Source organism: Mobula birostris, chromosome 5 (assembly GCF_030028105.1).
Source record: "Mobula birostris isolate sMobBir1 chromosome 5, sMobBir1.hap1, whole genome shotgun sequence".
NCBI lineage: Eukaryota > Metazoa > Chordata > Chondrichthyes > Myliobatiformes > Myliobatidae > Mobula > Mobula birostris.
The window spans coordinates 39,543,515-39,556,051 of record NC_092374.1 but is presented as its reverse complement, the minus strand read 5'-3'; the positions used below and the strand labels follow the sequence as shown (position 1 = coordinate 39,556,051).

The following is a 12,537-nucleotide window of genomic DNA, read 5'->3' as shown; positions in this document are numbered from 1 at the left end:
GCCCATGGTTACCCTGAGTTTGGAGAAAATAGGAGGTGCTGAAGGAGAAATTGTTGAGGATGAGGACCGGTTCCACCAGATGGAGGAGGGTGGTGGTGGAGAGGAATTGAAAGTTGTTGCAATTGAGAGCATGTCGAGTGCCTCTGCTCTATCTGCAAAAAATGGAATTTCCCAGTGGCCGAACATTTTAATTCCTACCCCCATTTCTGATCTGACATGTAGGTCTATGACCTCCTTTTGTAATGATGAGGCCACTCTCAGAGTGGAGGAGCAACACTTCATAATCCTTCTAAGTACCCTGCAATCTGATGTCATGAACATCAATTTCTCCTGGTACCCTTCCTCTTTCCCTTTCTCTCAAGGTCCACTCTCCTATCAGATTCCTTTTTCTTTAACCTTTTGCCTTTTCTACTTATCACCTTTCAACTTCTTTCTTCATTTCTCCACCCCTGCCCATCTAGCTTGTCCTCGTTCTCCTCCTCCTTTTTTTATTCTGGCATCTTCTCCATTCCTTTCCAGTCCTGACTGGAAACATCGACTGTTTATTCATTTCTATAGATGCTGCCTGACCTGCTGTGATCTTTCAGTGTGTGATCCTCCATATACCCACCCTTCTGGACCTCGATTGTTTCATTCATTGCCTTTCACTCTTATAAATTCCGATAGATACAGCTAGCTGGTCCAATCTTTCCTTGTAAACTGTTTCCAAAGCCTTGACATACTTCCTTAAATAAGACCACTAATGCATGCAGTGCTCCAAACATGGTCTCACGATTGCTCCATGTAAATGTAGTATAGCTTCCTGCATTTGCTTTGAATTCCCCTCACAATAAATATGAGTGTTTAGTTAGCTTTCCTAATTGCTTTCTATACCTGCATATTAACTCTCTGCAAATTATGCATTGGGGCACTGATCCCTTGCATTCCTGAGCAACGCAATCTCTTACTGCTTTTTAAAATAAATCCTGCAAGAATAGACAATTTCAAATTGTCTTCTATTACACTGTCAGAAGTCAGAATCATCAACACTTTGTGGCCTACTGATGTCTAGAGCACAACTTACTCTCCTATCTATATTTGATTCATTTATTTATTTACGTAATTATGCAGAATAGGCCCTTCCACCCAGCAATCCCTGGATTTAATTATAGCCTAATCACGGGGTAACTTACATTGACCAATTAACTTATCCCTGGTACGTCTTTGGACTGTGGAGGAAACCGGAGCACCCGGAGGAAACCCACAGGGAGAATGTATAAACTCCTTACAGGAATTGAACTCCCGTTGCCTTTACTGTAAAGCGTTGTGCTAACTACTACGCTACTATGCCACACTATATTCTATCAACCAAATATACTGCACCTTCACCCAAGTCATTTATATAAATTGGGAAAGAGAACTGAGACATCAGTGCTGATCGCTGTGATACACTGCTTGCCAACCAGAAATGACTCATTTATGCCCACTATCTGTTTCTTGTTAGCAGGCAATGCCAGAATATTACCTCCAACATCAGGGGCTTTATTTTTACTTTGCAATGACCCTTAATGCAGCACTTTATGAAATACCTTCTGGAAATTTAAGTAACATAATTCCATGTCTTTCTATATTCACAGCAGGTGTTACTTTAAAGAAATCCAATAAATTGGATCAGCACAATTTCCCTTTCACAAGGCCTTTTTGACTTTGCCTAATGAATTTTTCTGTGTGCCATAGGCCCCTGTGGCATAGCTGGTTTAGCTTGCGCAAACACTGTTTCTGTGTCTGTCGATGACCCAGCACTTGCCAATAAATAACACAGGAGTCACACTCTAACATAAATAGTATGCCATTGGATGCAACTGGGTGTTGGACTTCCTCACAAACAGACCTCAGATAGTCAGGATGCATTATATATCATCAGTATCTGATCCTGATCTGCAATTTCTGTGAAAATGATCTTTGAATAGGAATTTATAAAATTAAAATTGCTTTTTTTGATGCCTTTGGCATGAGGAAAAGTACTTTTTGATAGTTCTTTTAATAAGTTCATAATTGTTAATAACAGCATTTTAATGGTTGATGCCTTGTTCACCAGCGTAATTAAATAAATGGGAAATTGATTTTTCCACTTCATTTCCACCAGTCACCTAATGGTGGAAAACAGTACATTGCTGAGATAAGTAATACCGACCAAACAAGGAAACAACTGAGGAAAAAAACTCAGGGAAATTTAAAATGCCTTGCCCATTCGTACTGAATAATATGTCCATTGAAATATTGTTCAATCATTAATCATCCAGCATAAGAACTCTTATCTAACCTCTATTTGGCAGGCAGTTTTACAAAACAATATTCCTGCTGACATAATTAATTCAATGCTATTAGGTAGTTTATGTAATCTTAACTACCTATCAGTCAGACATTTTTACTATAACACTGCAACTTTTAGTTTAGTTAAAGTTACTGAACACCATTTAGTATCTACTTATCAATATAGTATACTAGAAAGGAATAACATACTGTATAGACAAAGTGTTAGAGCTGAAAGTAATCTAATTCCTGTTGGGAACAAAGTTTCTAGCCGTTCAAGTGGTGATATCCTCTTCCTTGATCCACTGCCTCCTAAAACTCAGACAGTTTTGCATAAGCTAAAGCAATGAATATGCCAGATGGTGATGTAGTGGCATTCTCCTGGACTTTGAGGCAAATGGTCCCGACTTCGAGTCAGGCCGGCTTCTTGCACACTTTCCATCAGTACTGAGTTGAGCGTCAAGTGAGCAACTCGGCCTCGCAAAAGAAAAGCAGACAAATGCTAAAGAAACAGCAAGGTTGCTGCCCGATGCGCCACAAGGTGCAGAGATGAACACCATGAACAACAAGGCAATAAATAAGTGTAATTGGAGGTCTTTAATGCATTCAGGACTCTGTTATCATTTTAACCAAGTGTCAAGATTTCTCTGTTATTGGACCTGCAAATAAAACTTACAATTCTATAGCTTAGACTCAATTCCTTTATGTAGTGCAGTACTTGTGTGTGTTTTGCATTGGTATTTCAAAAACTGGTTGTAGGGAGTTATTTGTGACTAATTATGTGCTCTGCATCATGGAATTGGATTGTTTGGAGTATTTCCAACTTTTAGATCACTTCCTTTCAAATCTGCTTCATTGAATTGCCCTCAATAAAGCTTATCTGTAATTGCAGCTGCCAGTATTGCCAGTTTACCTTGGAGGAAGGAAGAGCAGTCACTGTGACAAACAGAACTCGGAGCACCTGTTAATTGGTCTAACAATTGGCGATTGTGTGACAAAAGGTCTCTAACTTGAAATGTTGACTGTTTATATTCCTGTAGATGTGTTCTGACCTGCTGAATATTTCAAGCATTGTTTGCTTACGTTCTACTGGGCCTCTGGAGAGGTGGCACGTGAGAGGGACTGCTTTTAGAATCCATTATGTGGGATATATGGGCCTCCGGTCAGCTTCATGAACTTGGTTTCACTTCTTGAGCCAGATTGTTGAGGATATCTAGAGTCTTCTAGAACAGTAGGCATGAACAATATCTTGTAGCCTTTTATTGCCATTCTTTCATTCTATTCCATTATATTTCCTAGTCTATAGTGGATAGTTACATTAACCAGGTTGCTAGTACAGAGGTTAATAAACCTTTCCTAATAATCTCTGCTATCTCCAGCAGAGAAAATGTGGTTTTTTTGCACTATTTGTTTACTATCTTATTTGGGATTCATGGATAATACTCTCTTTAAGATCCATGTTACGGCTGATCACAAAAACAGAATCATGAAAGTTTGTGCTAAATTCCAAGCAATTCTCAGGCAAGAAACAGAATGTTAGAAGAACACAGCCTGTCAGCCAGCATCTGCAGAGAGAAAAGCTTAATGATTACCAGCATGTAGGTACCATCACAAAGGAGACATGACAGTGCTGCTACTTAGACGAATGCTTAGATTCGGCATATCATCTAAAACTTTGACAAACATCTGTAGACGCATCATGGCCTGGTATGGATACACCAATGCCAAAGAATGAAAAAGCCTGACTGGTTGCATCATGGCTTGGTATTCAAATACCAATGCTCAAAAATGGACAAGCCTCCAAATAATAGTGGACGTAGCCCAGTACATAATAGACAAAGCTATCCCCACCATTGAGTACATCTACAACGGAGTGCTGCCACAAGAAAGCAACGTCCATCATCAAAAATCTCCACCATCCAGGCATGCTGTCTTCTCACTGTTACCATCAGGAAGGAGGTATCCATGCCTCCTTCTGTTGGTCCCGTATGACTAGGTTCAGAAACAGTTATTACCCTTCAACTAACGGGCTCCTGAACCAGTGTGGATAGTTCTATTCACCTCAGTTCTGAAAAGATTCCACAACCTATGGACTAATGTTCAAGGACTCTACAACTCCTGTCCTCAGTATTATTTATTTATTGTCTATTAACATATTAAAAAATTATTTGCACAGTGGTGTTTGTCAGTCTTTTTGTGTTGTTTTCATTGATTTTATTGTATTTCTTTGTTCTATTGTGAATGCCTGCAAGTAAATGAATCTCAAGATAGTATATGGTGATATACCCATGCTTTGATGGTACATTTACTTTGAACTTTGACATTTTGAATGAAGACCCTGCATTAGGACTGAGAAGGAAGAGAAAAAGTTGCCAGCCTCCCACTGCTCTATACTGGCCATCTTTCCGCTTCCCTCTCCATCTTGATGCAGGGTCTTAACCTGAAACCTTGATATACATCACTTGCCTCTACAATGACTGTTAAAATTTATCTTGAGGGTTTAGGTACTGGCAGCAAGGCCAGTGTTTATTGTCCTTCCATCGTTTTTCTCGAGAAAGTGGTGCTGAACTGCCACCTTTAACTGCAGCCTTTAGGTAAAGGTATTCCCAAAATGCCAGTGGGGATGGAGTACCAGGACTTAGATCCACCAATGAAAGAGGACTGTGTATTTCCAAGTCAAGATGGAGGGCAACCAGCAGATGGCAGTGTTCTGTCTTTACCTGAGTTTAAGTTATTGGACTACTAACCTGGAAGCTTGAATTCAGAATCAGAATCAGGTTTAATATCACTGACATATGTCATGAAATTTGTTGTTTTTGCACTGCAGTACAATATGCAATACATGATAATAAAAACTGTGAATGATTGTGTGTGTGTGTATATATAAATAGTTCCTGCATCATTCAGTGTGTTCCTTCAAGCTTGTATACCTCCCTCCTGATGGTAGCAATGAGAACAGGGCATGTCCTGTACAGTAGCAGCACTCCGCTCCTATGTCGGATGGTGATGCAGCCAGCAAGCATGTTCTCTTGATCTGCAGAAATTTGCGAGTGTCCCTGGTGACAAACCAAGTCTCCTCAAACTCCTAATGAGATATAGCTGTTGTTGTGGCTTCTTTGTAACTGCATCGATATGTTGGCCGTAGGATAGATCCTCAGAGATGTTGACATCCAGGAACTTGAAACTGCTCACTCTTTCCACTTCTGATCCCTCTATGAGGACTTTTGTATGTTCCCCCATCTTACCCTTTCTGAACTTCACAATCAGTTCTTTGGTCTTTCTTACGCTGAGTGAAGATTGTTGCTGCAACATCACTCAACTGGCTGATATATCTCATTCCTGTACACCCTCTCGTCACCATCTGAAATTCTGTCAACAATTGTCGTGCCATCAGCAAATTTACAAATGGCATTTGAGCTGTGCTTAGCCACACAGTCATGGGTGTAGAGAGGGTAGAGCACATATCATTGAGGTGTGCCAGCGTTGATTGTCAGCAAGGTGTGGATGTTATTTCTGATCCACGCAGACTGTAATCTTCTGGTGAGGAAGTTGAGGATCCAGTTGCAGAGGGAGGTACAAAGCCCATGTTTTGGGGCTTTTTGATCAGAACTGTAGGAATGATGGTGTCAGATACAGAGTTGTAGTCCATAAGCAGCATCATAATATAGGTATTAGTGTTGTCCAGGTGGTCCAAGGCCAAGTGAAGAGCCAATGAATTGCAAAGTTCAAAGTATGTTTATTATCAAATTATGGATACTTGGAATGTATCATCTCCTTACACGTAGCCACGAATCAGGAAACTCAAAAGAACCCATTTAAAAAAAAGACCAACAAACACCCAATATGCAGAGAGAAAGAAAACATATCATGCAAACAATAAAAGTAAGCAAGCAGCATTTAGAACAAAAGTGAGTCCTCACCTCAGACATGAAGCATGGAGCCGCCAGAGCAGGCCCATAATCTCTGCCTCAGTTCATCATGTGGCGGAGTCAAACATCGTGGAACCTGGAGCAAGGCCGTAGCCTCAGCCTCCGTGCAGCAAAGAGCAGAGTTAACGTTGTAGAGCAGCGAGCAGAATGGGCCTGACGCCCTTCCTTTTCAGTCCATCTGGCCCAGTGTTTAAATGCTCCAAACACCAGGTCATTCCTCACACCGAAACCCTGTCGCATCAGTACCCTTTGAGCCTGGACCCTGCCACCATGTTTCCGCCCGCAGCGACCTTTCCAAATAAGCCTGGCGTTTAGATTGACCAAACCTCCTTCTCTTTTCAGGTGGACAGGCCCCGAAACTGCCTCTCCTATGCTCTGACTGTTCACTCCTCCGCATGCTCTGGCCTTGGCTCCATCTCAGACATGCCTCGACCTCACTCCACATCAGAGGTCTCGCACCCGCACGCTTCAACCCTCAGCCCAGCCTTCTCTTCTCTCACCTCTTTATTGCTTGCGGTGATCATATACCATATTTTTTCACAAGAAAGTGTTATTTATCAAGTATTTAGTTGTATTTCTTGCTTTGAAAGCCACCAATAAGTTGGCGCTTGCCGTCAGCAGCGCCATCTTAAAGTAGAATGTGACATCTGCTGTTGATGTATTGTGGCCATAGGCCCTTTGCTAAGGGTTTAGGTCCTTGCCTCTCAAAGCACTTCATCACGATAGATGTGAGTGTGTCTGGGCGAGTCGTTGAGGCAGCTCTTCTTGGGCACTGGTTTGACTGTTGCCCCTTTGAAGCAGGTGGGAATTTCTCACTGTAGCAATGATCTTTGTAAAATCTCAGCAATACTGCAGTCAAACATGAATTCAGTTAATAATGTGGAACTTTGGGGTGGTGGTGGTGGGGGGGCAGTGAAACACAACTAGTCATTACAGCGATGACTATGAAAATGGATTATAAAAACCTAGCCAGTCTTTCAGGGGAGGGTATCTACCAGTTTTACACAGTTTGACCTACGCAGGGCCTGCCCACCTTACAAATGCCTGACCTGTACAGCCGGTACACAGGAACAAGGTGCTTGGACCTGGTGGTGTGCACTGCTCTGGTCTGCAGTATCTTCTGCCTTGTGGATCTGTTTGGATTTGGAACTGTGTACAGGAACATAACATTGCCATAACCTAGGGAGCATCTCATTCACATGAATGATTTCAGGAATTAAAGTCTTAATATATTGACGATTTCTTACTTGCCTTTTGCACTATTTAAATTATTTTTAACTTATAGCTATTTTTACATCTACTGCTGCAAAACAACAGATTTCATGACATAGGTCCGTGATAATAAACCTGGTGGTGGGCTTGTACTCAGTGGAGTTTAGAAGGATGAAAGGGGACGTCATTGAAAGCTGTCAAATATCGAAAAGCTTCCATAGAGTGTATCTGATGAGATGTTACCATTAGTAGTGAAGTCTAGGATCTGAGGGCAGAGCCTCAGAATAAAGGAATGTTCCTTTAGAACTGCAATAAGAAGGAATTTTCTCAGTCAGCAGATTGCGAATCTGTGCAATTTGTTGCCATAGAAGGCTGTAGTAGCCAAATAGTTGGCTGTATTTAAAGCAGAGACTGATAGGTTCTTGATTGGGAAGGGGATTAAGGGTTATGGTGAGATTGAAGTTGACAAAAGTGAAACAAAACATCCATGACTGAATGGTGGAGAAGACTTGATGGGCCAAATGGCCTATTTCTGTTCCTATATCAGATAGTTTTATGGGTGTTGTGTCTGCAGACCCACCCGTGAGGTTGGCTGTTAAATACCCTCTTAAACCACTCAAGCTGTGCCATTACACACTTATCTGCTCATTAAAATTGAAAGGAAAATAATATTACAGATGCTGGAAATGGAAAATCAAAGCAAAGTGTTTGAAATATTTTGAAGGTCAATAGGCAGCTGGGGAACAGAGTTACTGTTTCAACAGACAGCTGGAAACTACAAATGCTGCTGCAGTATGCGTCTTCTGAATTCTGGTGCAAGGCCGTCGACCTGAAAAATTAATTGCTTTTCTTTACACTATGACTGGCTGACTGGCTGAGTATTTCAAAATTTCCTGTCTTTATTTTAACATTTAGAGAGACTACGACATCATACCACTGTGTTATATTGTTTGCAGCCTCATATTATGGAGAAAACTGTATTTGAAGGAGGAATAGTGTACTATTGTTCAGCAAAAGGAGAGTGTGTGGGAAATAAAATGGGAATGTAGCAGAGAAGGAGGCTACTTCAACACGTTGCAGTAACATTTGTGAGGCAAGTTAATTGCTCAGTGATTCCAGTGGTCTCATTTCCCAGCCAGAGTACTTACACAAAACCTCTCCGGACTTAGCAATCCTTACTGCATCCTTCACCAGTCTTGTAATCCTACATTAAGGAACATTGAAACTATTCATCCAGCTTCAATAAATTACCTTGCTGACAGTGCAGAATTAGATTCTGCTATTCAACCATACTTCCGAGGGTAGAATGTGATACAGTTTAGTTTAATTCCCAGTATAATGATTATCTTAAATTCAACTATTATTCAGGTGTCTTTCTTAGCAGAATGCTGACCGGGTTTATAACTTAATATGGTTGCCACTGTTACTCCTCCTCTTCTGATCTAACAAAATTAGAAGTTGCATAGTTATGAAAGCCAACTTTTACTACCATGAGGCTCTTGGGATGCTCCTGACCAGGGACTACTTGCTGTTTGAGCATTTGAGGAGCCAAAGACACTCGCAGATTTCTACAGATGTACCATGGAGAGCATTTTAACTGGCTGCCTTACTGTTTGGTACAGAGGGTGGGGGAGCACCTACTGCACAGGATCGAAATAAGCTGCAGAGAGTTGTGAACTTAGTCAGCTCCATCATGGGCACTAGCCTCCGTAGTATCCAGGACATCTTCAAAAAGCAATTCCTCAAAAAGGCAGCATCCATCATTAAGGGCCCCCATCACCTAGGATGTGCCCTCTTCTCATTGCTACCATCAGGAAGGAGGTACAGAAGCCTAAAGATACACACTCAGCGATTCAGGAACAGCTTCTTCCCCTCTGACAACAATTTCTAAATGGACATTGAACTCATGAACACTACCTCACTACTTTTTAAATTTTATTTTTAAAAGATGTTATTATTGTACTAGTTATTTAACTATATATATATATATATATATATATATATATATATTTGTAATTCACAGCATTTTTTCTATTATTATGCAGTGCATTGTACTGATCCACAAAAACAACAAATATCAAGACATCTTAAACCTGATTCTGGTTCTGACGACCCTGTGGTAGAGACAAATGATTTATTTACTGTTGTGACTATCAGGCCTATTTGGGATTCTGACAATTTGACGCTCCAAATATCCGGATCTGCCTCTCGGTTTTTTTGCACTACCTTACTTTCCATTTTTCTATTTTCTATTTATGATTTATAATTTAAATTTTTAATATTTACTATCGATTTGTAATCCAGGGAGCGGGAAGCGCAGAATCAAATATCGCTGTGATGATTGTACGTTCTAGTATCAATTGTTTGGTGACAATAAAGTATAAAGTATGATAAGGAAGTTAATTATCTGCTGCCTGGACAAATAATATGTATTCCTTTGTGGTGCTGTTAGTTTCATTGGGCTGTGACCATTACTTGCACAGATCTGTAGAGAGAGGACTCCACAATTTGAATATCATCATCATTCCTTTAAGGTGATGCTTGTTTCTGTGAGGTGACTTCATCCTTGAAGTAGAACACAGGTTTGAACCCGGAGTGTACAGTCTTCCAGAAGATTACCTATGTTCCCAAGAAACAAATGATAAATGAAGCATTTTGTTATAGTATTGATGAGCAAGAATGCGGAAACTGAAGCCCCTTTCATCACTCCTCTGGTACCAAAATGCACCAGCATTTTGCGTTTGAACATGGTCTTATTCTTGTGTTCAAATCTTAGTCATGGCCCACTATATATCTGTAAACCTCTTCTAGCCTTGCAATCTTCCAAGATCACAACACTCCTTCTATTGTCCACTCTCCACTCCTTTGTCTCACTAATGGCAGATGTGCTTTATGCCATTAGAGCCCTTCACCAAATATCACCGGACTTTCCCTCCCTCTGTACTTTAAAGATCTTCTTCAAATCTACCCCATAAACTGAACTTCTATTCAAATTCAGTGTTACTTTTGCCAACATTTTGTCTGAATTTCTGACGAAAAGCCTTTGGGACTTTTCCCATGTTGAGTGATCAATTTTCTTTTTGGTGTTGTCACTAATTCTTGTTTTCTTACTTTCTCCATTTATTTGTCACACTAGTTCTTAGAGCTCAATCAATTCTCGCTTCTGTCTGAGTGGGATCAGAATACAGTGAATTCTAGTTAATTGGGGCAGCCACTTATTTGTGACAACTCTTAACAAAAAAACTAATAGAGAAAATAGCCAGGATTCCCTTCATTTATTTGGGACACTATGCCACCTAATTGGGGCAGGAGGCTGTTGCAGAGCAGTTTCTAACACATCTCAGTAGTGTGCCCTTGTGTGACTGTTGATCACAACATTGTGCTTTGAGCAGTTTTTAAATAGCATCAGTTGTGTGTATTTGTGTTCAAAAAGCAGTGATTTCTGTCTCTGATAGCTTGCAAGAAATAAGCAGTAAGACAATTCAGAGCTGTTTTGCTCACTGCAGTTTCAAGCATTTTGGCTTGGAGATGCCAGAAACAGTTGGGAGTGCAGATGAAATTATTTCAGTACCTCATTAAGTTGGCTGTGGACTGTAGGAGGAATGGAGACAGGCTAACCCTTATTGACATCAATGGATCTGAGGTTGAGGGGGTGAACAGCTTTAAGTTCCTCGGCATACACATCACAGAACATCTCACGTGGTTTGTACATACTGGCTGTGTGGTGAAATAAACACGACAGCACCTCTTTCACCTCAGATGGTTGAAGAAGTTTGGTATGAGTCCCCAAATCCTTTCTACAGGGGCACAATTGAGAGCATCCTGATAGGCTGCATCACTGCCTGGTATGGGAACTGTACCTCCCTCAATCCCAGGACTCTGCAGAGAGTGGTGCGGACAGCCCAGCCCATCTGTAGATGTGAACTTCCCACTGTTCAGGACACTTACAGAGACAGGTGCATAAAAAGGGCCCAAAGGATCATTGGGGACCCAAGTCACCACAACCACAAACTGTTCCAGCTGCTACCATCTGGGAAACGGTATCGCAGCATTAAAGCTAGGACCACAGGCTCTGGGACAGCTTCTTCAACCAGGCCATCAGACTGATTAATTCATGCTTATACAATTGTATTTCTATGCTATATTGACTATCCTGTTGTACATACTATTTAGTACAAATTACTATAAATTGCACATTTAGACGGAGATGTAATGTAAGGATTTTCACTCCTCATGTATGTGAAGGATGTAAGAAATGAAGTAAATTAAATTCAATACTATGGGGAACTTGAAAGTTATGGCAATCATCTTGAATGTTACAATGATAATGTAGATTTGGATGATGAAATTTGTATGGAGGCACTCCATTATCTGCACTTGGTGCCTGTGCTAATTTTGTTCATTTACAGTCATAAGAATGAGACTCAAATGAATTTCTCTGTTGATAAGTATTAGGAACTAATTCACAGTTTTATAGTACTGTAGTAGTATTGGTAGTATTCCAATTTGTACTTTATTTCATTTGAATACATAATTTGTTACTCAGTTTGTCATTTTTATATGTTTTTAACTATTTCCATGAAACTTTGACTAATTGGGGCAGCCATTTAACTGGGCCAGAATATATTGGTCACTTTGTGTTCCAATTATTCGGAATCCACTGTGTTTTACTGATCTGGGAGTTAGTCCTGATGGTATTCCAAAGGATATTACTATTTCAGTCTATCTTGCCTTGGTAAATCTTGCATTTTGATTTCTTTGTCCATTGTAGCCCAGACCAACATTATACCAAATGGTTTCATTTATCATTTGCCACTTGGAAATTAAGTAATTGTCAAAGATTAAAAATAATGTTATCAATTTATGCCCATTATTTAGATGGTTTAAGTTTTAAGAAATGATATTAATCAAAGGTGTATTGTTTTCTTTTATTCTAATAAAATTTCCTCAGCAGTATCTTTAATGCTGGAGAAATTCTGAATAGTTAAGTAATTCTTCTGGCATGAAATGCATAATGTTTGATCTTCCGTAAACAGTAAAATTCTCTTCTAAATGATAGCATACTTCAAATGTTCAGATGAAGTGTTGTTTAGAAACCTGTGAA

At 40.2% G+C, this 12,537-nt stretch overlaps 1 protein-coding gene across 3 annotated transcripts in view; it reads left to right on the top strand.

The window, feature by feature from the left end:
* The window catches only part of arhgef28a (Rho guanine nucleotide exchange factor (GEF) 28a), a 379,030-nt gene that overhangs the window by 117,931 nt on the left and 248,562 nt on the right, over positions 1-12,537 (top strand). The gene's annotated exons all lie outside the window — the stretch shown is intronic.